This window comes from Anguilla anguilla, chromosome 13 (assembly GCF_013347855.1).
Source record: "Anguilla anguilla isolate fAngAng1 chromosome 13, fAngAng1.pri, whole genome shotgun sequence".
NCBI classification, from domain to species: Eukaryota; Metazoa; Chordata; class Actinopteri; order Anguilliformes; family Anguillidae; genus Anguilla; species Anguilla anguilla.
The window spans coordinates 31,457,742-31,483,837 of record NC_049213.1 but is presented as its reverse complement, the minus strand read 5'-3'; the positions used below and the strand labels follow the sequence as shown (position 1 = coordinate 31,483,837).

Genomic DNA, 26,096 nt, shown 5'->3' with positions numbered 1-26,096 from the left:
GCTCCAACAAAAACAAAAGGCCCAACACAGCTAGACGCAATCAAAGCGTTCAGATTTAAACATGCTCCCACCCAGTTTGTGGTTCAGCGCAATTAAAGTTGGTCGGATCACGCCTACAAACACAATAATCTACTGCACGACTCAGGTCAGAAGCCCAACGGCTCCTGTGAAATAGACGGCGGCCTGTGCGGTCAAACAAACCAATCCACTTCTGAGATAAAGCACACAGAACGTGCTGACAACAGTAATCCAAGCCAGAAAAGCTAACTGCAAAATCATAAACGCCGTCTTCTATTCCCTCTCTAAATACCCCCAACCCCTCCCCAGCAATAGGAAAACAACCGACTGCGAGTTAACTAATCGCGCACAACTCCTTAGAGGCCGAATAGCATGCGCTCTGCACACAGTTCACTTGCTCGGTACAACAAAAGGAAGTAGTCAGAGCGGATTTGTTTGTTCCTAAACAATTCGCGACAGCCGAATACATTTCTCCTGCCCCAAGGCTCTGAGCACACGTCTAACGTATCAAATTCGGAAATGATGAAGATTGAGCAGCGTGGCTTTTTATCACTACGCGAAACAGTGAACTCTGCAAACACATTTGCTACCCTGGTTACCCATTTCATAAAGCGTCTGTGGTCTGTACGGTTTTTTTTCCTCCAGCGAGGGGGGGGGGCGCTTTGGAGTTATCCAACTACTAGCTACTAATGTCTGTTGCTGAGATGTATCAAAACTCTTAAGAGCTCTTTCTAAGCCATTATTGCCACAATGCAGCTACATAGACTGCTGAACTGAACAATGCAATATCAGCGATAAGTTTTTTTTTTTTTTTAAAGCTTTTCTTTATCGAGCACACTAAATAGCAAGTGTTAAAAGTTGGCCGTACTTCCAAAAAGAAAGGACAAATGTTGCTTACTAGCTCGTTCATAAACATGTGTTGTAATTGCCAACATCCCCTTTTAATTAAAGTTCCTGATGCTGTGCTTCCCACCCCGCCGACACAAACACACCTCCCCCTCCTCCTCTAACCAACCATCTCCTTTTTAATGAAATAACACTCACCCGCCAGTCTGATAATCTTTAAATTCCAACAGACTGCTGCAAACACCTTCAAACACAATCCCAGCAGCTGCTCCGAACTGACCCCGGCGAACCTTCTCCCTTGCCTGGGCCAAGTCCAAGAACCAGGGCTAAACAAGATCACCCAGGCACTTTATCCGTTAACAGCCGATGCCCATACAGAGGGGGAAAAAGGCACTTGCCTCAACAAAAGACGGCCTCGCTTTGCTTATTTATTCTCGCACAAATCACCAGGGGACCTTTTTTCAAAAAGCACGTCTCGGTTCAGTCCCCGTTTGCCATGCTACGGCTTTCGACGTTGAGAGCATTAAGTGCAAGTAGTAGATACTGTAGTTCGCGGATGGGAAATCAGTGAGCTCAACGTTTACCGACTCCGCTTCCTTTTTTCACACACACACACGCGCTCTTGCTCGCTCCCCCTTCCCTCTCGTGCATACACACACCACGCTCCCTCCCTCCCTCCCTCAGCTGTTGAACAGACGTATCCACATGGCTGACCTAGTCTTTCTTTATCCAGACACTAGTGGAGGAGAATTACCCCACCACCAGTCAAAATGGGCTGCCGGAAAAACCCGGACTGGATTACACGGGCACTGCTCGGCGTGAAGGGGGGGGATCGTGATTGATGGCAACTCGTAAGGGGACACGGTCTGAGAGAAAATGCATCGGTAAGCAAGATATTAGAGCCTGCGTCCCGAACGTGATCAACCGTTCAGATCCGTGGTTGCAGCAAAGAATATTAATGCCACGCTCTGACGTGAAACTGCAGATCAAAGAGGAAAGGAAAAGGGGGGGGAAACGAAAGGGAGATGGCAAAATCCCTTCTTTTGTCGAGACTAATTGAATAAACATGTTCCACAACTCAGCCATGCTACCAACATAGATTAACAATTGGGTATATTCAGGATCGGTTAGAAGAGAATGCTTTTTTTAATTGATCTGAGAGAGGTTTATCGCGAGATGTAAATCCTTGAGAAAACAAAACGCCAGCAGGGATAAATTATAGGATAAATACTCGGTATGCGTTGCGGCGGTGTGCTGTAGCTGGTCGCCCTAGTTTGCATGTATAGATAATTAATTTCCCGTCTCCCGTTTCAAAGCAGCAGCATTCACATCTACTAATGGGTATTTCAAAGAATGATGCATGACGTTAACAGACAGCTCATGCGTATATGATCTTGCCCTGGAGTTGACACCCTTTTGTTGACATACGTTTGAACATTTGCAACAAAAAAAACTGGCATAGCGTCAATAAGGCGTTTACTGTCTCATTATTATTATTATTATTATAATTATTATTATTAGAACGCTGAGCATTATGTCAAAGATAATTGATATATGGTTCCTCGCTGTGCCACAGGGAAAAAAATTCTAAATTGAGCATCTTGGGGAATTATCGAACAATGCTTTATTTATAAAGCCCATTTTTTCACCTTCAAGCAAACCACTGAGTGAATGCATTGGTCAATTAAAATGGGTTTCCTTCCTAATGCAACTATGACAGAACTGAGATGTCTGTTTTTGTTTTTTTAACCTGTGAAATGGCTCAAAGTGAAAGGCACATTCTGCATTAATGAGATGTCCAACTGGAAACATAGCTAATGGTTTAATTGCCTTCTAAATAGATGAAATCTGATCTTCATTAATCCTGTTCAGCCATGACCAAATGAACACAATGTAACATCCAGTTTATTTTCTCTGTCTACATTAACACCTTTAGTATTCAGAGAGGCAGCGGGAATCGATAGCAATCGAGTTTGGTGTGGTATTGTTGCAGGCCCTTTGTTACAGTACAAACCAGGTTGTGTGTCACGTTTTCAGTATGAGAGGGCGAAGGAACTCCCGCGCGCTTCCAGGGCTGGCTAGCACGTTCTAACCTCCGCGCAAGCCAGACTGCGCGACTACCGTTTACCGGCGCAGATCTGAGGCGCAGCCTCGCACCCATAACTCCAATGAACGGACAAGCGAGAGCTCTCGTGGCATCCCCGCAGCGCCCAAACCCGACGGCAGCCTCAAAAGGCTAGAGAAGCAGAGATATCACGTGTAAAAAATAAATAAATAAATGAATGAAAATAATAATGTGTCTAAAGCAGCAAATGCTAATGAAAAAAGATATACACCAATTCCAGTCCTACAGCAGTAGCACAATACACTTTCAGGGTAAGTCGGGCTTTGTTCAAGGCGCACGTTTCCTCTGGTTTTCCATCAAGCCATTCACCAGTCATGTGAATCTCAACAACATGGGCAATCTGTGAGGAGATAATTTCATTAGAGCTGTGTCTGTGAAGGCCCGGAGCAGATGGGTTTCACGAAAATAAGCCACTGGCGCTGTTGTAAACGGACACACACCGCATTCACTGTCCTCTGTAAGATCATGGAATCCTTGGGAATTTCGGCCGTTTTTATAGTCAACGCCTGATTTTGAAGCGGATCTCTAACAGCTAAGCAGAGTGCAAATATTTATACCAGCACTGGCAATGTTTACAGTGCACAAGCGCCACAGTCACGTGAACACATTTAAACGGGTGGGTTCTGGAAAAGTGATGCAATCAGACTGAGCCGCACGCTCCTCTGGCAAGGTCGGGCTGCTTTCACAATTTATTTTTATTTTTTTATTGGAGCATTGCGCTCAAGCACATTTGAACTTGACAGCGGTAAACATGATTTTTCTTTTACAGATTTGGCCTGCAAAGACAAATCCCAGGCTTCTGAAAGCAAAGGCAGCTTGACATTCACTTGACACATCAGACATTCAAGAATACTAAATTGTCCCGTTATTAAATGTAAGTGGGGGAGATGGGATTGTAAATGAAGTTTAATATGCTCAATAAAGACAAGTAAAAAATGGCTGCTGACAGTGAAAGCTACATTTCCTGTACTCTAATTGCTGTTGGCACGGACAGCCTTAGACAGGACAGAGTGGAATCCAGTCCCAGACCCAGGAAATCCTCCTCCAGGTATTCACAAGAGCTACATTTATCACAGGGCCCTGTGATATTGAACACCATTAACAGAAAATGAAAGGGAACCAATGCAGTTACAAGCAAAGCAGTGTGCACACTACAGGCTTAAACAAGCAGGCCTCCACACAGGTGTGTTTCTGGTCAGATGAGCCCCCGACTGCAACTCTGGCCCAGATAATACCACACTGCCACTTACAAAAAAGTTGAGTAAAATAGTTTGTGACACAAACATACTCTGGTATTGTGGTGACCCCACACAGAATCAGCTAATTTCCCTCCCATTGGTGAAGCAGGTGGACGGGCACATAAGCAACACCACAAGTTATACCAGAAAACACTGATTCAGTCTGACTGATATCAAGCTGCTGCCAAACAAACGCTGTTCCTGAAAATAGGACAGATAACCCCTAAGCTCTTTCAGCCAGCCCCTTCAGTATATACTTATTCAGGCCATATGTACACCATACTCTTCATCCAGTTACCCCTAATAAGAAAGCATTTTACACAAATCAGAAATGCCGACAGTCTGTCTGCATCCTCATTGGGGAGGGGGTTTCTGATCTGAACCAAGACATTTCTAAACAAAGAGGAAATTCCAGCTAGTCAGTGGCAGAAATAACAATGAGGGTTGTATGGATGAAGTGGGCGGGGCATATGAGCAACCTGGCAGGTTGCTTTGCCCCTGGCCCATTCATACTTAAAGACAACCAGCAGGGGGCGCACTGACAAATTGCAGGAAATCTGGTTTTGATTGGAGAAGAGACTGCAACAGACACAAAAAATGTTTTGTTTTTTTTTGTCCCATGCAAGACGGACTGCAAGCTGGTCCAGCAGTGCAGCCACTTGAGCGAATAAGATGTTTCATATCCCAGCCAAAGAAAAAAAAAACCCACAGAATTCCCCTTAGATTTGTCTGGTATCCCTTTGGTGTCCCCTGTTACTAAGCAACTTCAGTGTCTTCAGTGGAATGCACAAGATATTATTCCACCCCCCACCCCCCTCTTCAAATACAACATAAAAAACAAAAGGATCTCCACTGATGGTCGAGAGCTGTTTTACTGAGCCAAATGAAAACAATGGCTGCTCAAATTGCCGAGATTTCCTGGATGATCTCAGCGGTGCTCTGCTTTATTGCTCTTTCCCCTTTGCAGAGGTCACATTCACACTCCGGTGCTCGCCACCAGGAACAAATAATCCTGCTTTCCCCCTGCTCCTCCACAGGCACCGCGCCGCGCTCCGGTCGGACGGACGGACGGACGGACGGCGTCGGCCTGCCCCCTGTCCCCCCGTATTCTTCCCTGGCCTTTATCATTTAATTAGCGCCAGACCCGGCTCGGCACGGGCAGAGGCCACGGCGCGGCGAGCCGAGCTCAGCGAAACGCACAGCCGCGCCGCGCCGCTCCGCACATCAAAGGATGTGCTAAAAAGGACATGTTATTGTTAGATAACACATCCCCCCCCCCCCCCCCCCCCCCCCCCAAAAGCACCACATTCCCCTCGCAGGATACAGCCCTTTACTCTCTGCCTGCCCCAGTCAGGCTCTCTCAGCGCGATTGTTTAAATGTAAAAAGGAAGTTCTTTCTCAGGGGCTGCAGGATGTTTCTGCCAAATCTTTCAGACGAAATCTCTAGAATTAGGCAGATGTTTTAGAGCGCTCTCTCAGACTGCCTCACTAACCCAGGCAGACTCAGGACACTCATAGTGCTCACGCACACGCACACGCACACACACACACACACGCACACGCACACGCACACACACACTCAGTACCTCACTCATACACACTTACACACATGCACAAAAACACACACCCACACATGTGCGCACACACACACACACCTTTACACACGCACAAAAACACACACCCACACATGCACGCACACACACACGCACCAACACACACATACACCCACACACACGCACCAACACAAGCACACACACACACACACACACACACACAAAAGCCACATTCAAAGAGGCACACAACACCTATTTATATCCACACTCTACCATGCACACGCGGATAACTAAGGTATGTTTACGACAAAAACAAGACTGATTAAAAAATAATAATAAATAAATACAAATATGCACCACATGGTGAAAACACATATGTAGAGTACAGCAGTGTAGTTCCAGGCAATTAATACAGTTCCACTGCGTGTATTAAAGTCCACCGCAAGGCTGGGGTCAAAAGCAGAGCTCCCTCTGAAAGAATGTCAGGAATGTTTCATTACCTTGAATGCGTCTGTGTGAAGCACAGCTGAAGCGGACTTATTTACTCTGCTGCTCCTCTGCTGTTGGCTAACCCAGGAGCCCGCCGGCCCAGAGGCGGGCCCGCTCACATTTGTGTGTTTACACACTGCGTTATTGCCCCACTGCACAAACACATGCAAATTCATTTTTCAGCACGTCCTTAAAACCGCAGCCTTCAAAAAAAAAAAAAAACACTGAGCTCAAACACCATTCCAGGTGCCTGGCTGTCAAACAGTGTGTGTGTGTTTATGTGTGTGTGTGTGTGTGTGTGTTTATTTGTGTGTGTGTGTTTGTGTGTGTGTTTATTTGTGTGTGTGTGTGTGTAAGAGAGAGAGAGAGAGAGAGAGGATGTGTGTGTCTTCATGTAATTATACGGTTGAGAGGAACTGAGTAAAAAACAGAGACAATTTCTCCTATTGTGTTCCCTCTCTCACAAACTCTGTCTTAAAGACACACAGACGGACAGACACAAAGACTCTCTATCACTCTCTCTCTCTCCCTGTCAGAAATAACTGGTTTAAAAACAAACACTTTTACGGTAGCAGGCTAATTTTTGAATCTTTTAAATAGACAGAATGTCGGAGGGGAACTGAGTAGAGGAGTACTGAGGAGGGAAATGGTACGGAGTTGTACAGAGTAGTACTGAGGAGTACGAGAGATTTACAACCCAGAAAAATGGCAGACCCCCCCCCCCCCCCTTCCCACACACACAGTTTCCCTACCCAATATCCCAGGACACAATGTTTACAGTAAAAATGCTCTGAGGTAAAGTCCTTCAGACTTGTCATCATCCTGCTACACATGAATGGAGTAGGCTTCCCTTCAGCCCTCGCACAAGCGCACACACACACATACACAGACACACAGAGACACACACACACACACAACCCAGACAAACACCTCAGGTGCCTCTTCACAACAGCCTAAATTCCTCACAACAGTCTGAGACTCTGGGCGAGAGGGTGGTGCGCTGACTTCAGACACGCTGCTGGGTGGTGCGCTAACCACAGAAACACTACCGGGAAGAGCCAGGGTCTGCCTCTCTGCTCTGCACAAAGACACAAGCCCAGAATGACAACACAGTCCATTACCAGGCAAGTGCCAGTGAGTCGCGAGCACAATCCAGCATGAAGCCAGAAAAACAAAACCATGCTTTTAGGTTAAAGGGCAGCTGAGTGCCATTGTAATAACCTGCTGCAATCGAATTCACTGTATTAATGCACAATGAGCAGCCTTACTTAATGAGTAACTAAAATGATCTCTCTCAGTGCACTGATATACACGTGTGCATTTTCCTTTGTAAACCTAGCCTCCCCAACAGCATGGTTTTTGGCACGGGGTAAACTAGCATGATTTATGCTTTCACGTTTTACTTGGCTTTCTCTGATGCCAGTAATCAGAGTGGCTTAATTCCACATCCTGCCATCTGCTGGACAGACAAAAGAACTACATGCCAATTTCTTGTTCACCTTGGGGAGCAAAGCACGGCCATAAATTTCAAAAGGCAGCTGCATTTTTTTTCCCACTTTCTCAAAGGCAAGAAAGTGTGTAAAGCGAATGAAATAAAGTTTGCGATCACGCTGTGATTCCAGTACAATAACGCTAGCCCTTGAGGGTTTTTCTCCTGAGCTTTAAGAGTACTCAAGATGTAGTTTCAGCACAATACGTTCTGTCAGCACGATCCGATTTGCACCTCTTTGCTTTATTAAAATCGTTGGGAATTCAAAGCATATTAAGGAGAATCTCCACAACTAATCCTGCCCAGATTTCCCTCAAACAAACATGCCTCCCCTTCCAATAAAACCAAACAACAAAGGATGTGTCCTCCCAGGTGGATTACACCTGTTGTACAAATATACCGGAGTCAGAATTAATCTCACGATGCCTCATTGGTACCTCTTGTTAAAAAGAGGAAACGTTCTAACCGGCTTTAATGGAGGTCAACTCAAAATATCTTGGCTTTTTAATACCAATACTTAAAAAAAAATCCTTTTGCAAATAAATGCACCAGAAATACACATCAAAGATTCTGACATATCACGCGCAGATCCACCGCTCGGTGACTGCTTCGAACCCGTCTCAGCCTTCAGCCTTCAGCCTTCAGCCCTTCAGAGTGTAAGAGGCTGAGTGCTTTCACACAAAGTCCTCTCTGTGCCACAGACGGCCCTGTTTGTATCCATCACTTACCTGAACAAGAGTCAGGCAGGGGAGGGGAGGGGAGGGGAGGGAGGGGGGGTGGCTGGGGGGGGTTAGGGGGATTGGGAAAGGACAATGAAGTGTCCCCCGGCAGCTCAGCCTCAGATAGTTAAAGATACAGAGGGGCGGGGAGGACACTGGTGATTGAGGACCCTATTAACAAACTGGGAAAAGTGCTTACAGCGAGGGTTCTGGATAGAAACGCCATCTTGGCTGAGACAGTGTGAAGCGCGGCGGCCCTGCTGACTGCACTGGAATAACCGCCCGCCTCTCCCGTCCGAGAGCGGCGGCGGCGGCAGACAGAGCCGTGAGGACGGCGAGGGGCCGGGCCGGGACAGGCAGGGGTGGACGGGGGGGGCGAGGGGCCGTTAAAAAACAAACCGTCTCCACTTCAACTGGGATCTCTCTCTCATCCCCCTGACCCAGGAGCATGCTGGGATGGAAACACTCTGGGGCGGGCATTATTCTGTGAAACTATAGCCAATGTCCCTGCCCACAAAAACAGCCACAAAACCCCTTCTGAATCCGTGTCACATCAGGGAACGCGTACGTTCGGAAGGCTGATGCCGAAGCGGAAATGAATAGTTGTGTTATTTCCCTACATGTCCTACAGACCGTGGCATCTGGGGAAGTAGGTGAATATTAGCACACCCCGAGCCCCCCCACCACTAGGATTCTGCATGAACGCGAGGGAGCCACGGGTGACTCACAGGATGCTGCAAGGACAAACATCATGGCCCGCAAGCAACCGATATGATACGATCTAGGCTGTTATACTGAGGGCTCACAGCTTGCATACTGAATTTTAACAATCTGGAAACTCAGTACAGCTATTAAAAGAGAGGGGGAGAAAAAATGCGTGCACTCTGAATGAGGGGGGGTTGATGGTCGTATTTTGTACACATAAAAACGAACGCACAGTACGTTCCGATGGCAGCTTCAGATGACTGTTTGCGGTGTTCATTTTAAATTTCCATTTGGTTACCATGTGTGATTTAGTGACCGATGGAAAGAGGTGGCAAGCACTGGCAGATTCCACCTGACCGACCTTTAAGATAAATGCAATGGCTGTCTCTCTCTCTTAAGTTCCAATGCTACGCTACATTACAGCATCAAGCTTCTGCCTTTTACAGATAGCGAATGAGGGCAAACGCGCGGGTGTGTTCTTCTGAATGTGTATAACTGCACGTGTCGAAATGAGAATCTGTGTGCGCCTATGTAAGTCAGCTGTTTGAATAGGAATGAATCTGTGTGTGTGTGTGTGTGTGTATGACAGAGACAATGTGCCTGAATATAAATGTGTAAAGGCAACTATGCATGTGTAAAATAATGAGCAATTGAGTGTTACAGAAAGAGAGCTCGACAGAAATGTAAAGCCTCCTCGTTTATAGGATTTGACTATGAATGCGTGCGTCTGTCCTTGTTTGAAAGAGAATTATGTAGGCCTACCTGTTTGAATACAAATGTGTGCACGCAAGTGTGTGTAAGTGTAAGAGTGCATGTGTTTGTGAGAGAGAGAGAAATGTAAAGTGCTCTCATTGATACAGTAATGCTCAGTGACGATTGTCTGATTCAGTTATTCTCTTCCCCCGTTCCTGTCAAAGGTTTGCAGACAGCTCATGCAAAGACCTCTCAGCTAAAGCTTGTTTTAATGTCTAATCCTCGCTGCTCCATTTATAAAGGGAACAGCGGGGTGGAAAATCTGCTCACGATTTGTTAACTGGATTAGCACCTAATGAGAGCCACCATCCACAATATCCAGCAGGAGAAAAACAGACAGAGACCTGCACGTTTTCCCAAGGACTGGGAGGGGGGAGGCCCTAGCAGTGGGCAGTGGAAGGTTGTGGTGTGTTTGGAAAGGGGTCGGGAGGCCCTAGCAGAGGCCCAAGCAGTGGCAGGGGAACACTGTTGTGTGTTTGGAAAGGGGTCGGAAGGCCCTAGCAGAGGCCCTAGCAGTGGGCAGCGGAAGGCTGTTGTGTGTTTGGAAAGGGGTCGAGAGGCCCTAGCAGAGGCCCAAGCAATGGGCAGCAGAAGGTTGAGGTGTGCTTGGACAGGGGCCGGGAGGACGAGCAGCGGTTATCCAAGCAGCGTAAGTGGGCTCCTGCTCACATCTGCAGAGGGCGAGGAGCTCCACAGCCCACGCAAAGTCAATTACCCAAACTCATTAAGCAGGCAGCGACCCGGCTTTGAAACACTCGCGCCTCCACGTCGTTACAGGACTCATTACCGCCAGGCTCGTGCTCAGATACGCACTCGCGTCCCTCTCACAGTGTTAAACACGACGCCATGATGCCAAAACAATCGCTCTCCGGCTTATTCCACTCAAATGTGAAAAAACGCATTTTCCAAAAATAAAGAAACTTTACCGGCTGCTGGATGGAAAGAGGAGCTGATGGTAGCAGGGATGAACAGTGAAAGGAGAGCCACATCGCAAGTGAGCGACGGTATAGCACACTTAACTGTTCTGACTGCATGTATATGTATATACCCATTTGTGCATTTTGTGCTTAATATTAGATTCATACATACTGAACTCAACAAGACCCCAACAGGCTTCTCGACCTGAAGCCAGGACTTCCTCTCACAGTCAGGCTCCACTCCCAGCTGGGTGAATTCTGAGCTACCTGCGCTGCCGTTAGCAACCGCTGGGTCCCAGTGAAACATGGCCCCAATTTCCCACAGCATACTCAATGTGGCCACTTTCTGGAGCTGAACCTGCAGTGATGGGCGTGTCACTTCTGATGTCATTGTCCCGGCACTGTCAGTGGCCCATCCTGCCACTTAGGTTTGAGCGCAGCAACGCAGCTCTGTAGTGTCAGCGGTCTACCTGCGTCAGCACTCTACATATATAAGTGGTCTACCGGCGGCACCAGTGTACCTGTGTTGGTGGTCTACCTATACCAGTGGCCTACCTGCGTCAGTACTCTACTGGTGTTAGCAATTTACCCGCATCAGCGGTCTACCTGTGTTAGCGGCCCAGCTGTCTTAGCGTTCTACCTGCGTTAGCGGCCCAGCTGTCTTAGCGTTCTACCTGTGTTAGCGGCCCAGCTGTCTTAGCGTTCTACCTGTGTTAGCGGTCTACCTGTGTTAGCGGTCCAGCTGCGTTAGCGGTCCAGCTGCGTTAGCGGTCCAGCTGCGTTAGCGGCCCAGCTGTCTTAGCGTTCTACCTGTGTTAGCGGCCCAGCTGTCTTAGCAGTCTACCTGCACCAGCTGCACATGGAGCGTACTCCCTCCTCCCAGACAATGACAGCAGACTGAAGAGAAGCAGCTGCTCTCAGCCCGGAGGACAGCGTGCGTTTGCGCTCTCCTGAAATGACCGCGGACGCTGCGGCGAGGAGAAGGGCAGACGGAGGCAGACACACTTTGGGGATTAAAAAACGGTCTAAACCAGAAAGCGCCCGTCGTTTCTGGGTGCGAACGTGCTGCGGATAAATAAGAGAGATAACGTTTCTCATCGAACTGCGGTAGAGGGGTCTGACACCCGCACAATTGAGACCAATCCTAAGGTCAGTTTTTAGACAATTTGTGTCAAAAAAATCTCTTGACTGCACTTGTGTTGACAATGTCTGTAACAGCAAGCTCTGAGCACAGGAGCTACTGCGTCAGATGCCTCCGCTTGCAGTGCTCCAGCGAGGGCAGCCTCATCTCCGACCACAAAGGCCCTGGGCAGGAGAACAGCAGCGTTGCCTTCTCTTTTGCAGATGTTCACTGCATTTTATCGAGAGAGCGCCCTTTTTGCAAATGCGTTCCACCTTCCCGAGCCGCAAGCTGAAGGGACTCTCCGCAGAGCCGCACAGAATCAGATATGAGCAGTGCTTGAGAAAGACGCGAGGACAGATGGACACAGCGCCAGACCCGGAAAAGGTCAGATTTGTCACCGATTTCAGGCCGGTGCGTGTAAACAGCCATTAATCAGTCTGCCCCCATTTCTATAGCCGGCTCATTGGCGCATCGCTATTTCCCACCGGTTCCCTGTCCGCCTCACCCTAATTTCCCATTGTAAGAGATAGGCTAGCTACTGTAGCCACGCATTCGTAATCAGGGAAGGATACCGATCTTTCATTCACAAAGCGGTACTGCAGCGGATGTGTCAAGGGCGTGTTTGGAGTCATCTCAGCACACAGCCCTCCCCCACTCCACTTGACTACACGCACAGGAATTGAAAAATGTTCCATTTATTCCTATGAAGAAACATGCAGTTGTTTACATACTTGAGAAGTGTATTAACTGCATCTCCACTTGGTAATATTTGGTTCATCTTCTGTCATTTGTGATAGGAGTCCTACTTATTCTATTATATATCTTATGAATCTGAAACTCTGCAAAACAGTTCTTTCTGCTATTGTCCATTTGGCTGAGCAGTGCGGTTGTTGCACAATTAAGGAGACATGCATTTAATAAATCATTAATGTATTAAATACATGTCTGAAGGTCAATTTAAAGAAATCAAACAATATTGTGAGATACAAGACGCCTTAACCATCACCAGTTCGCACCACTGTACCAATGAGGAACCTTATGACAACCTTTGCACTTGCGATACTGGCCTTCCCTACGGCCAAAGCACAGCCTTACATTAATTCCGGTGTGAAAAGGGGCCAGTGTTCTTGGGCACACTCAGACCACCCCCACTATCGCTTAGCGACAGCCCTCAGAGCCAATCACGGCTGCTGGACGTCGCCGTGGATCACCGAGTCACATCGGAATGCTTCTTGCCACGCCATTTCCCCAACGCTAGCCATCCCCAGCATGCCTGCAGCTCCTAGCACTCTTAATGCATGTGCGTGTGGCTTTACTTTACATTACGTTACATTACTAGCAGACTCTGTGCTGTGGCTAAACGCCCCCAACACACTGGAGCATGTGCTGGAATGCTGCAGCCTGTCAGGATGTTCATATGAAAAAAAAATGTAGAGATTTACACAAAAACATTTGGTTAAAAAAAAAAAATCTTGTCACAAAGCTTGTAGTGAGTGAGTGAATGTCTCTATTTTCTATGACACATAACACAAAACATATGGTTCACCATACAGCAAACTGCAGTATACTTTTTGCACACTGTTTTGACTGCATCCATAAAAAAAGTTTCAGTCTATGTACACACTTAAGTATCTACAGTAATAGAGCAGACGCTTGGCAGCATGCCAGTGTAGAGAGTAAAATGTTGGGTCGATCCCCTATAACACTCATTTATACACTTGGAGAAGCCAGATAATGCCTTTCCATGGATGCAACTCTCTCCTGGTGATATGCAGGACTGGGCATACAGTATGTTTTTTATGTGGATTTAGTCCATTTACACCCTAAAAGTAACAACCTTTTTTAATTTGAATAAAAACCAACCAAACTAATTTACACAAGAAATACCTGGCATTATTAGACAAATGTACATTTGAAAGGAGATTAATTGAAATTCATCAGAAGATTGGGAATTTAATTACTCACTGCTATACACAAAGTAACACTTAACTGTTCACATTGTGGCCATGATAGTTAATGGAACCTACATATTTCCAACAAATTTTGAGATTATCATTCTGCTTATAATCTGCCTGTTTTGCCAACCATATTCAAAACACATCAGTTAGCTAACTAAGGACTTAGGCCTGTCTTGTATACAGTAATACAAAGGATGTCCCTGTGAAAAGGCAGAATAATCTGGCTATTTTATTTAGGTAGCTGCCACTAAGCTCATCCCCAAGCCAACTAGCCCGCCTGCTATTAGCTGGCAAACAGCTAGCACACCAAGCCACTTCAGTCATGGAATTTTTGAACAGGCAGATATGAGCGATATAGCTAGCTAGAGGTTGGTAGACGGCTTTTGGCAGGCAATGCTAGTTTGCTAAATCTTCTCATTCATTTTGCCTTTAAGGTGAAAAGGTGGATTTAACCTTGAATACAGACTAATTGGCTGTGCAATGTAGATTATCCCAACCGATCGTCGACCAGTATCCAATTAGCTATCACAATAAACTGTGTAATAACTAGCATGCTTGTGATCTATGAAAATGGCTAGCCAGTAGCACCAGACAAAGAATCAACTGCAGACATTTGAACTTGTCTCGTGTTTATTACCACAGCTAATATTAGTTAGCATGCTGGTCCAGGATATAATTGACCATGCGTGCTTTTATTTTTCCATTCATGCCTACTAACGGGAATGGTGTGTGCACTTTTACACACAGCAGTGGAATGGTACAGTAGGTTCTTCCAGGTGTCTGCATCCTAACTTTGGTATGAAAGAATGATGTGTGAAAAGAGTACTGAACAGGTGTAGAATGTATAAGCAGCACTGTGTCATTACACACTGTGCTGCTCCAGCCCCTATGCTCATTACACTGAGGGTCTAATAACCAAAGTAGGCTTCAGAGACGTGCATCTATGTGCATTTAAATAAACATCACTTCAGATCGCCTAAATTACCACATTATTACTGAATTATAATAAAAGCAATAAGCCACAAACAGAGAATGCCACACTCAGACAATAATCAAATGTTCTCTTTTCCTCTTACAAGGTGAATTTCAGTTTTTACTCACATTTAATATATATATTTTCACTGCCCCCTGGTTTGAGATGACGTGAAGACTAAACTGTGACTGAAGAGTGTGTGGATCTGTCTCTGGCGAGGAACAGTGCAGCACCACAACCGCGCCATTTATATCTGAATCATTATTAATACTGACATTCGCTTCTAATGATGCTGTCATGGTGCCTACATGGCCTGTGAATGCATGCTGTAATCCTGGCTGTGGTATGAAAGAATGACGTGTGAAGAGAGAATTGAACAGGTGTAGAGTGAAAGATAAAGTGGAAGGTGTTAACACACAACAGAATGGGAGGGGGGGGGGTTATGGTTGCTAGGGCAGATCACTGGGGGCACGGTGGGAGGGGTTAAAAGGGAAGAGGTTCTACTGGGTTTCTACATTTCCTGCAGCAACACATCACATGGACTAACCTCCACTGCATTCACTTCCTAGCAGTCCACCCTGTGCCTCGTAACAAGCCCTGAAACACAGTGACATTACAGGGAGGGGGCAGGGGGAAAGACAAAAAGAAAAAAGAGAAGAACAACTCATAAATAAAGGGAATCGATATGGAAATACACCACCCTGACGTCCTGAAGGAACATGTTTAATGTAAAATATTTACCAAACAAACCACCGCCTTCATAAAATAAATAGAAATGTCATCCCTTCAGACAGTATAATGGCTATGGTTTTATGTCACCATAAATGCACTGTTGATTTCATGACCTCTGCATGGTAATGTGACATTTTTGTGGGTCTCTCAGTGATAACGTTGAAAAGATAAGACTCAGGAATATGAACACTGCCCTCTAGAGTTCGCTTAACCCACCGACCCACCCAAATACACGCACGCACGGCCAAATACAGACACGCATGCACACACACACACACACGCACACATGCACCCACCCAACACTTTCACACACACATGAACTGACACACACACCCACACACCCAACACTCTATCTCTCTCACACACACACGCACACATACACCCACCCAACACTTTCACACACACATGAACTGACACACACACCCACACACCCAACACTCTCTCTCTCACACACACACACATACACCCACCCAACACTCTCACACACATGAACTGACACACACACCCACACACCCAACACTCTCTCTCTCTCACACACACACGCACACGCACACATACACCCACCCAACACTCTCACACACACATGAACTGACACACACACCTACACACCCAACACTCTCTCTCTCTCTCACACACACACACACACACACACACACACCCACCCAACACTCTCACACACACATGAACTGACACACACACCCACACACCCAACACTCTCTCTCTCTCTCTCACACACACACACACACACATACACAGACACACCATGGCTCCCCCTCCCCTCCACTGGAGCTCGTAAATAAAATCATCACAGCCCTGCCTCACAGTGCCCATTCAATAACATTGACATTTCACCTCGTGCATTCAGACAGGAACCATTCACAGCGCTCATACTGCCCGGATGAGGGCGAAAACACAGCACAGCTGCCAGGCGGGGGTTCATTCCTAATCCCCGAATCCTGCAAACCCCACCATCAGTTTGCACAGCATTAGTGTGCGTTTACTCATATGTCACATGCACATGCGCAAACAGGAAAACATGCAAATACAACAAAAAACACCAACACAAGAGCACATATGTACATACTAAACAAACAAAAACACATGCACACTCACACGCACCCACACCCACACACACGCACATATATGCACGCACACACACACACACCCATGCATCATACGCACGCGCGCACACAAGCGTGCACTCATTGGTCCGTCAGACACACGTGACTGACAGCGCTGAAGCACTCAGACCCCCGCAATTACCGGAGCTAAAGGTTATTAACTCTGCGGATTAGATCACTGTATCAAACTATCGATCGCTTTTTTTCCCCCCCCTCCCCCAAGCAGCTGCGATTTGATTGGCTGTCCTCTGAAAGGCGGCGCACGGCCCCCCACTCACGGGCCTCATTAGAGCAGGGTGGGAGGAGACCCCGCACTCCACTCCACTCCGCTCAATAGCACATCACACTCCAGCGCTCCGCCACTGTCAGAGAGCCGAAATCTGATTATGGACCAGGAAGAGCACAGAGGCAGCGTCATTACCCACTGCGCTGCTCCAGCCCCTACGCTCATCACACCCAGGGCCCGAAATCCAAAGAGCGCCTCAGAGACGCGCATCTACGGGCATTTAAATAAACATCGCTTCAGATAAATCACCACGTTATACCGAACTATGATGAAAGCAATGAGCCGCAAATAGAGATAAAGACGCATTCACTACGATCGAACGCTTCCTTTTCCCTTTCAAGGTGAATTTCAGTTACTACATAAAACATATATTTTCACTGCCCCCTGGTTTGAGATGACGTGAAGACTAAACTGTGACTGAAGAGAGTGTGGATCTGTCTCTGGCGAGGAACAGTGCAGCACCACAACCGCGTCATTTATATCTGAGTCATTATTAATACTGACATTCGCTTCTAATGATGCTGTCATGGTGCCTACATGGCCTGTGAATGCATGCTGTAATGTGTGGCTGAGAGAGGGAGAACAGCCATGTAGATATTTTACTCATTCGAGCAAAGACTATGATGCTGCTGAGGGTCAGGGCAGGAGACAACATATGATGATAATAACATTTCTGAAAAATCCAAAATTTCTTCATCAACCCACTATAAACACGTGAGACAAAAACAAAAAAAATCACAAAATACACAATACAACTTTTCTCTGTGAAGTATGAGCAAGCTCCAGATGCAGAGAAGAAAGGCATCAGCATTACCCTCCAAACCGGCAGAGGCAGGGATTCCAATGCATTTTCAACGCGCTCCTCTTCTGTATGGAGAACACCGCGCCCGCGTCACACGTGAGGTCTCGTGGCTCGTCCACACGGCCGGCCCGGACGCATTAACGACCACCTGCCCGTATCATTCAGTTTACGGCAAGACGACCCACCATTTTACTTTCCCCGGTTAGAATGGCAGAGCTCTCAATCACAGGCACGACGAGCGCAGCAGCGAATATTTCGGCGCCGATGTAACCGCTCATTCACGCGTCCAGCCCCTCCTCCAGCTGGCAGTCAGCACGGCCAGCCTGACGAAGAGCAGCGCGGCCATCGCAGGCTTATCACTCGAAGCAAAGGCCAGAGAGCTCTATGCACAAAAATGACCGGCCCCCCGAAAGTCTTCATCCCCGCACTCACTGAGCAATTCATCTCAGACCGTGCGCCCCCTGTCCATCCTGACACTGCAACCCCCGCAGCCAGCAACCCCAGGGCCCCCGAAGGCTCGCGGCTGCAGCAGCGAATATGCACCCGCCTCCACAACTCTGCTGACGCCCGCGCAACTCCAAATGGGAGAGCAGACACATCTCATGACTAAGCCTCTCCCCCCTCTCCTGATTTATAACGTGTGCAGGGCCGCTTTTCTTTTATTATTTCTCCGTCCGCTCATGTGTTTTACAACAGCTCAACAGCTGATAGATGGCTGCAATTATAGCACAGTAAAAAGATGCTACTGTCACTATTTAAATACTGTGCGCCGTCAGGACACACAAAACAGCAGGCCCCCTATTTTTGGGTGTAGCCTAGCTAGCATTAGGGAGCGGAGGAAAATATATCGATGCGCTTTCAATAAACCCTGTGATGAAATTACAGCTACTTTATTTTCAACTGCTTACAAACCGTATGTACACCCACATGGTCACCATTACACCATTAGAGAAGAGCAATGTGGACGAAATTACCCTCTCCACCCAAAAGGACTCACACTAATGCCTAATGATCGGTTACAAAATACATTTACAAAAAAAAAAACAATAGATAGCCTAACTATAAAAATTCTCATAACTACATCTCATTTAATTAAAAAAAAAAAAAAAAAGCTATGATCTACGTGCAGGTCATTAATGCTGCCATGCCGGGCCTCCTGTCTGTGATACAACAGCCTCAGTCTCCCAGCATCCCCCAGCCATCATAAGAACTACACCATCGTCTCAGCCCGTTACGGGAGTGGGGTCACAAGGTGCGCCGGTGCCCGACCCCGGCCCGTCCATTTCTCTCCCTCCGAAACGACAACAGATTACCGACGATTACCGTCCATTAAGAGGCGGGCCGGGGCCGGCCGCGCGCCGACCTTTGAGAAATGGAAAGGGCTGCGTTCCTCCTTTAGCCCGGTCCGACCTCTCCTTACCGGCAGGGAACGGAAGGGCGAACAGAGGAGCAGCGGGACTGGGGCTCCCATTAGGAAACACATTGAGCTGTCAGCTCCAAGCATTTATCAGCACCACACACAGCTAAGGGCTGGGGCGGCCTCTGCCCGCTCCCCCCCCCACACCCCCCGCACCCAGAATGAAGACGCACGAGTCAAAATATTAATTACTGCACTGGCGAACTCTGACCTTCATCCCAACAACGTTTGTACAGAAGGATGGTTTGGGCGACCTGACAGTGATGAATGCCCTGCGCATACGTAATGCCGAGCTTCTCCGCGGCCGCGCCGCGCGAACGGTAAATTCATTACCCCGCTACAATCATTTAGAATCGAATGAATTATAATTATACGTTCTACCGCAGCGTATAGGACGTACGGTAAGGCAGAGATTTAGCTTTAATTAGTTTAAGGCGGTTTGAAACCCCCCGGCGAACGGGGGAGCGAGGCTGAAAGACGATGAAGACTAGCGGAGAACTAGCGGCTAACGCTCACGGCGGCCCCCTCCCCCCGTTTTCTCTCCCGGCGACGAGCTTGGAGACGGGCGGGCGGACGGACGGACACAGCGGCGCCCATCTCGCTGCGGCTAAGTTCCCCGTATCCGGCGAAGAGGCGCGGCCGAACGAACGTGACGCAACCCTCCCGTCCGGCGGCACGCCGTTCCAGCGCCGGCTAAAAGAAGGAGGGCTCTGACGTAGCGTGCGGCGCGTGCGGCGTCTTCTTAAACGTCGAGCGGTGATCAAATTTACAGGCATCCCCCCCCCCCCCCGCCACGACACATTACCCTGAAAATGTATTGGAGAAATTCACCATGGATCCAAAATATGGATCCAATAATGAATCCAAGACAGCACGCCGGTATGTAATCCTGTTACATATGCGATGTGTGTCATCTAACATTTAGCAACGGCAAACATCGTTACGCATTCACGCACACGTGCACATACTAAGCATACACAACCACACACACGCACGCAGACACGAATGCACACGCACACGCACACACACACACACACACACACACACGCACCAGCCTTCTCGGACTATGGCGGTTATCTCCGTTCAAAGCAAGGCTGGGGAGGGGGGGGGAAAAAATGAGCCTAGTTATCAGTCCTGACACACTGCCCTGCGCTGGGAAATAAAAACATGCCTTTCGCTCTGCGGCTGCTGGCGAAACAAGCCCATGCATCAGCATTACACAGGGCCGCCCCGACCAAGGTCAGCTCAATTTCCTACACATGCTATTTCCTATCAAAATCCCAGGAAGGGCAGGTATTTGAAAGCTTTAAAGAAATCATTTTGAAAATGGAGAGGGAGAGAGGCAGAAAGAGATTTCACAGACAGCGAAGGGACATGGTGTGAGAGAGAAGGGGCGGACGGGGTGGGGGGATTTATGGCCTGCATTCAGCCCAAAGGAGCAGACTTATCAGTCCCTCTTCAAACAGTCTAAAGCCGCGTTTCCACCAAAATTACCCGGAACTTTCAGTCCCAGGAACTACTTTACCAGGAACTAAAAGGTTCCTTCAGCTAATGGTTGTCTGCGTTTCCACCGGGGTCTAAAGTACCGCGAAGATTAGGCTAATTAGCCCACTGACGTTGTCGTCGGTCCATCTGTCATATGATTTCTTCTGTAACCCCATACTACCACCGAAGTAGCCTACATTATTTTCTAATAACCGGGACAGCCCGGAGGGGTTTATTCCACTTATATACAACGGGTTATCAACAATGACTATATATGGTTACTTTTGTATTTATTGATTTTCATATATCCTCTCAAACACATTCATTAACAGCAGAAAACATGCACACGTTGTAAACAATTTGCTGTTTTATTACTTTCTCGTCGTCAATTCCATATAGGCTAATCGCAAAATGACAAGAATAGAACGAAAACTCGGACTTGCGTGAAAATGTAAATTAGTAGTGGTACAGCCACCGTTTGCTTTCCTGAAGTTACTGAAGTTACTGCTAGCCAAGCAGCGAAGTGTGCCTTCCAGATGCGAACCATGCACCATAAATGAGTCCATAGTCTTCCTGGCCTGAAAAATGGCAGTAAAATTGAGTAAAATTACGGCAGTCTGAAAAAGCTAAAGGGAAGATTACTAGAATTAACCTGTTATTTTACCCGGATAAAAAGTGCGGAAGGTGATTTCCAGTTTGCTTGTACTGTATCACCAATGTTAATTATGCAGAACTACCGCATACCTCACATAACTGTATCAAACGTTTTGAGTCAATTACAACGGGCTAACAAAGAAAATCCGGAAGAAAATATTCAGCAACCGAATTAATCCGTTTGAATGTTTTGGTAGCCTACGTAATATGCTGTCCCAACACGAATGCTTAGCATTTTATAAAACGAATACTAAAGCAAGAAAAGAACAGAAGAGCACACGTTATAATTCCAAGACGTTGACAGGCTATAACCAAAAGTAGGCTACTGCGCCGCATAACATACAAGTTTGATTTGAAGTTATTATGAAAATAAATTGGTTTGCCGCTGCATATTTTCAAACATGGCGGGTAATGGCGGAAAATAAATACAACACAAATGCTACGAGTACTCGACCAATCAGAAATGTTCAGCGCTGCAAACTCCACCCAAAAGGTTCCTGTACTTTCGGAAAGTACTACCCCTCGAGCAGGAACGTTTTGGGGGGTAAAACAAAGCCCCCAGAACTAAATTTAGACCCTAGTTCCTGCGGTGGAAACGCACTGAGTTCCTCAAAAGGTTCCTAGTTCCGGGGTATAGTTCCTGCGGTGGAAACGCGGCTTAAGTGACCATAGAACCCTACTGAAAAATGGATTCTCTGTGATCATCCCTGGCCATTTCAGAAAGGCCCTCCAAAGTCAAGAGCAAATAGCAGGCGAATACCAAGCACAAGTGCAGGGTAGCAAGGCAGACCGGCAAAGGAGAAGAAGAAAGAAAAAAAAAAAAAAAGACATTTTACAAAATGGTTCCAGTAGAGAGAGACTATTTTATCAAAGTGGCATTCTGTAAGGCAAGCTGAAACCATAGAGAGGGGAAATATTAAAACAAACCGCATTTCAAAATCCCAGAGAAAATGCAGACCTCTGGTGTCAGGATGTATTATTCAGTGAATATTAACTAAGAAATGAAATCTCTCTCTAAACTGCTCCCGTTTCTATTCGCCATAATTATCTCCACTCGATGAGGGAGCAGAAACCCGTACATAAATTAATTTTTTTCATTTCCAGGCACGTTCGAGGACTTTAATGAGAAAACAGGCGCGCGTGCAGTATTTATGTGATTGTGAGGCGGAGTGGGGCTAATTAAACCGCAGGGGACGGCAGGCGACACGGTAAAGTCACCTGTGACAGGTACTGAGAGCTGCCGCGGGAGGCAGCGGTGCAGAGGGGCGATTAGGGAGCTGGGGCCGCCCGGCGAAACGATCACAGTCGCCCGGTCCCCAGGTGGGACGGGCGCTGCCGCGCCCCTGGGCGAGACGCTTAACCCGAAATGGTTCCGCGCATCGCCTAGCAACATCAAGGTGGAAATGAAAATGTTTCCCTTCCCTTGTCTGGGGCTCGGGTTAATCGCATAAATAAATATGAATCTAATGCTCTGTTCATACGTCAAGTGTGCTCTTATTTTGCTTCAATAGCCTAAGCAGTAGTCAGTCGCGGGGGGGGGGGGGGGGGGGGGGGGGATGGGGGACGGATCATCCGTTTCTTCTAAATCACCTCAATTCAGCTCAAAGCATGTGCTGCAGAGCCGCACTGACCTGTTACGTAGCCGTACAGTGCCAAGATGGCTGCTCCTGAACCAGAGTCTTTAAACGGCAGCGCAAGCTCAAATAAACGCTGTGCTTTCTCACAATCTTTCATGCTCATTTTATTAGACCCCGAATATATTTCACAACGGCGCAAACGTTGCAATAGTGGGCCAAATTAAAGTAATGCCCCCACGATTGCTGTTGTTCCAGGAGACATTTCGCCCAGGCCCGAGCATCGAAAATAACGCTTAGAGCGCAAGAAACATCTTCACTGTAAATTTAGCTAGGCTGTTCTGCACTGCAGTCTAATTCTGCAGATGCCAGTGCTGTTTTAACAGACAGGGGTTTGAAAATCAAGACTTGTTACATATTATATACAGAGGCATCCATACAGATGTTACTGCAGTAAGAATGTCGTATTTAAATCCATCATCGCAAAAATAAACGTAAAAAATTATATTTGCCAATCGTCTTCCATGTTATATTTGAATTTGAGGGGAAATGGTACAGTATATCAGGAAGAACGCAATTTTAAGAAATTAAGCACAGAAACAGCAGGGCATAAATCAAGCGTATGCTATACCATGGGATAAGTCATCGCCAGTCCTCATAGATTTATGGAGGCAACGCAGTTGTGCAGTTTATGAAGGCAGGGCCTATGCCCCTACATACACAGACTAATGGTGAAACCAGTTCTAGTGAAACTCTGAAGTGTTTTGTATAAACAGTACAGTAAACATTTAGTAACCTTACAAAAAACCTTGCTCTTTTAACAGTGCCACAGAACGTGCACTGACTGTAAATAAAGGTGCAAAATGTCAGACGACCTCCAAGAGCCGAGATATAAATCTATGATCCATGTATCACTACATTTCAAGAGAACTGAGCTCAAATGAAATCCACTTCCCCCGATGGATTCTCAGACCCGACTGTGCCATTTTTTTCCCTCTTACCTGCTGGTGTACAGGTCAAACAGATTGAAACACTCAACCATGGCATTTATTTTAACAGTAAAAAGTGAATTCCATCAATGCAAACCACATATCTCAGTCTCATTTGTCAAGAATCCCTGGCTGGCATAACTCCTTAGTTCTTGCCAACTCTTACCTTCCCACAGAATTTCACAGGTAGCCAATAAAAAGAATGGATTGCAACTTCAACACAGTTAACAGTGTGGAGGGCACGGGCTACATTCAAACAGAATGGAGAACAAGGACACACGATGCAGACATTTAGTTAAAGGAAATGTGAACTGTGTTCTGATTGGTCAGACTATAAGTTTACTACAGGTGGGCTGGACTATAACTTTACTGCAGGTGGGCTGGACTATAAGTTTACTACAAGTGGGCTGGACTACAAGTTTACTACAGGTGGGTTGGACTATAAGTTTACTACAGGTGGGCTGGACTATAAGTTTACTACAGGTGGGTCCTGGTCAAGTTCTCATAGGCCGTAGTATTTAACTTAAACAAGATGAGGACATTCAGAGCACTGTACATATCTGTATAACGCGCACTACGGCTATTTTTACGGTCAGATTCATACCTGCACATTTCCTGGTGTAATTAGTGTCTTCAAAAGGACACATAATAAAATGAGGCAATGTTCAGAAACTGGATCATGTGGTAGTGTATTTTATGAGGATTCTAGTAAATATTTTCCTTTAAAAGATTCTTAAAAATTGTTTAAGCAAATCACTCCTGCTAACCCCAGACATTCTCTCACCATTGTGAGTTTTATGGTGGACAGAAGTGACAGAAGGGCTTAGAGTGAGACTCCAGGGTAGTACTGCCGCCAAGAAACATGCTTCTTAGTGTACGTGCCCGGAAGGAAGGGTGAGAAAATAAAAGGGAAAAAAATGAACAACAAATTTAAAAAAGCCTCATAACTTGACAATACTTCCTCAATCTCTCCAGCTGAGTTCAGGTAAGACGCTGCAGAGAGCAGAGAGCTTTGGAAATGCACTTTAAAAAAGCTGAAAAGGAGATGGAGAGCGAGCCGTTTAGCCAGAATGAGGGGGGCGGTTTGAGAGGGACGGGCACAGCACACGCCTCTCCCAACGTGTGCCTGCGAGCTGTAAAAAGAGAGGGAGGACGGCGCCGCTCACAGACGGGCCCAAGCACCGAGAATGAGAGGAGGCATCAGGAAGGACGCGGAGCGGCACAGAACGGGGGGCCATCGCCGGCCCGCCGCGGGTCGAAACGTGCCATTAGCGTCCCGACGCGCCCTCTACAGCCAAACATTTTGGGCTCGCCGGCAGAGACACATCGTTACCGCCGAGTGCCCGTGAAAACGTGGGCCGCACTCCTCCAGACGCCGGAGCACAGGCAGCCCTTGGTCCGCGGCCCAAAAACAGGTGTTTGCCGGGGTGCTGTTGTGGCTCGGGAGGGGGGCTCTTAGAGCGCACGTGAATTTGGGCCGCTAAGTGGGGGGCGGGCCTGAACGGCGGAGAGAGAGGGAGAGGGTCAGGGGCGGCAGAAGCTCTCCATCCTGAATAGCAAGCCACGGGAATAAGAGCAGGTAAGGGCGCTGGCACGTTCCCCTGTAGGGGGCGCTGTTTTCGGAGACCCTGACTCGCGCACCATTCTCTGTCACACCTCTAGCCCGTGTCAGGCTTGCCCCAGCAGAAGTACACCAGCGTCCTCTCCATTCACTCTCTTCTCTCCGCTCCATCCCGTCTCCGACTTCCGCCCTGGATCTGAAGCCTCCATTTTGACACACGGTAACAGATGGAGGAGAAAGAGGGACGTCAGTAATTAACAAAACCTTGCAGCCAAATAGCCCGGCGCAAGGGCTGTCACCCCCGTGGACTCCTCTATTGATACTGGGAGGTGACGAAGCACTGGTCCGCTTCACCAAACAGAGCCAGCGCTTCGGTAATTACCCAGGAAGAGGAAGGGGGTTGGGGGAAGGGGGGGGGGGGCAGGGGGAGGGGGGAGGGGAGGATTATGAAGTAAAGGTCTCATGAGGAAAGGAAACATTTCCTGCAGTGACCTCTGGGCCAAACTGTCATTCTGAGTGCCAGCTAAGCACAAGAGAGGAGAGCGCGCTCCCGCAAACGAGGAGCTTAA

At 47.4% G+C, this 26,096-nt stretch overlaps 1 protein-coding gene across 6 annotated transcripts in view; it reads right to left on the bottom strand.

Moving 5' to 3' along the window:
- Positions 1-26,096, bottom strand: part of rerea (arginine-glutamic acid dipeptide (RE) repeats a) — a 190,812-nt gene that overhangs the window by 134,458 nt on the left and 30,258 nt on the right. For 3 of the 6 annotated variants that reach the window (XM_035387348.1, XM_035387353.1, XM_035387352.1), the window contains exon 1: positions 1,063-1,491. The exons of 1 other annotated variant lie outside the window; for it this stretch is intronic. The gene's annotated coding sequence lies outside the window, so the exon portion shown is untranslated. Of the gene's footprint in view, positions 1-1,062; positions 1,492-1,578; positions 1,597-15,453; positions 15,504-26,096 lie in introns of those variants that run through there. 2 more of the 6 variants (XM_035387349.1, XM_035387351.1) reach the window with 2 other exon arrangements.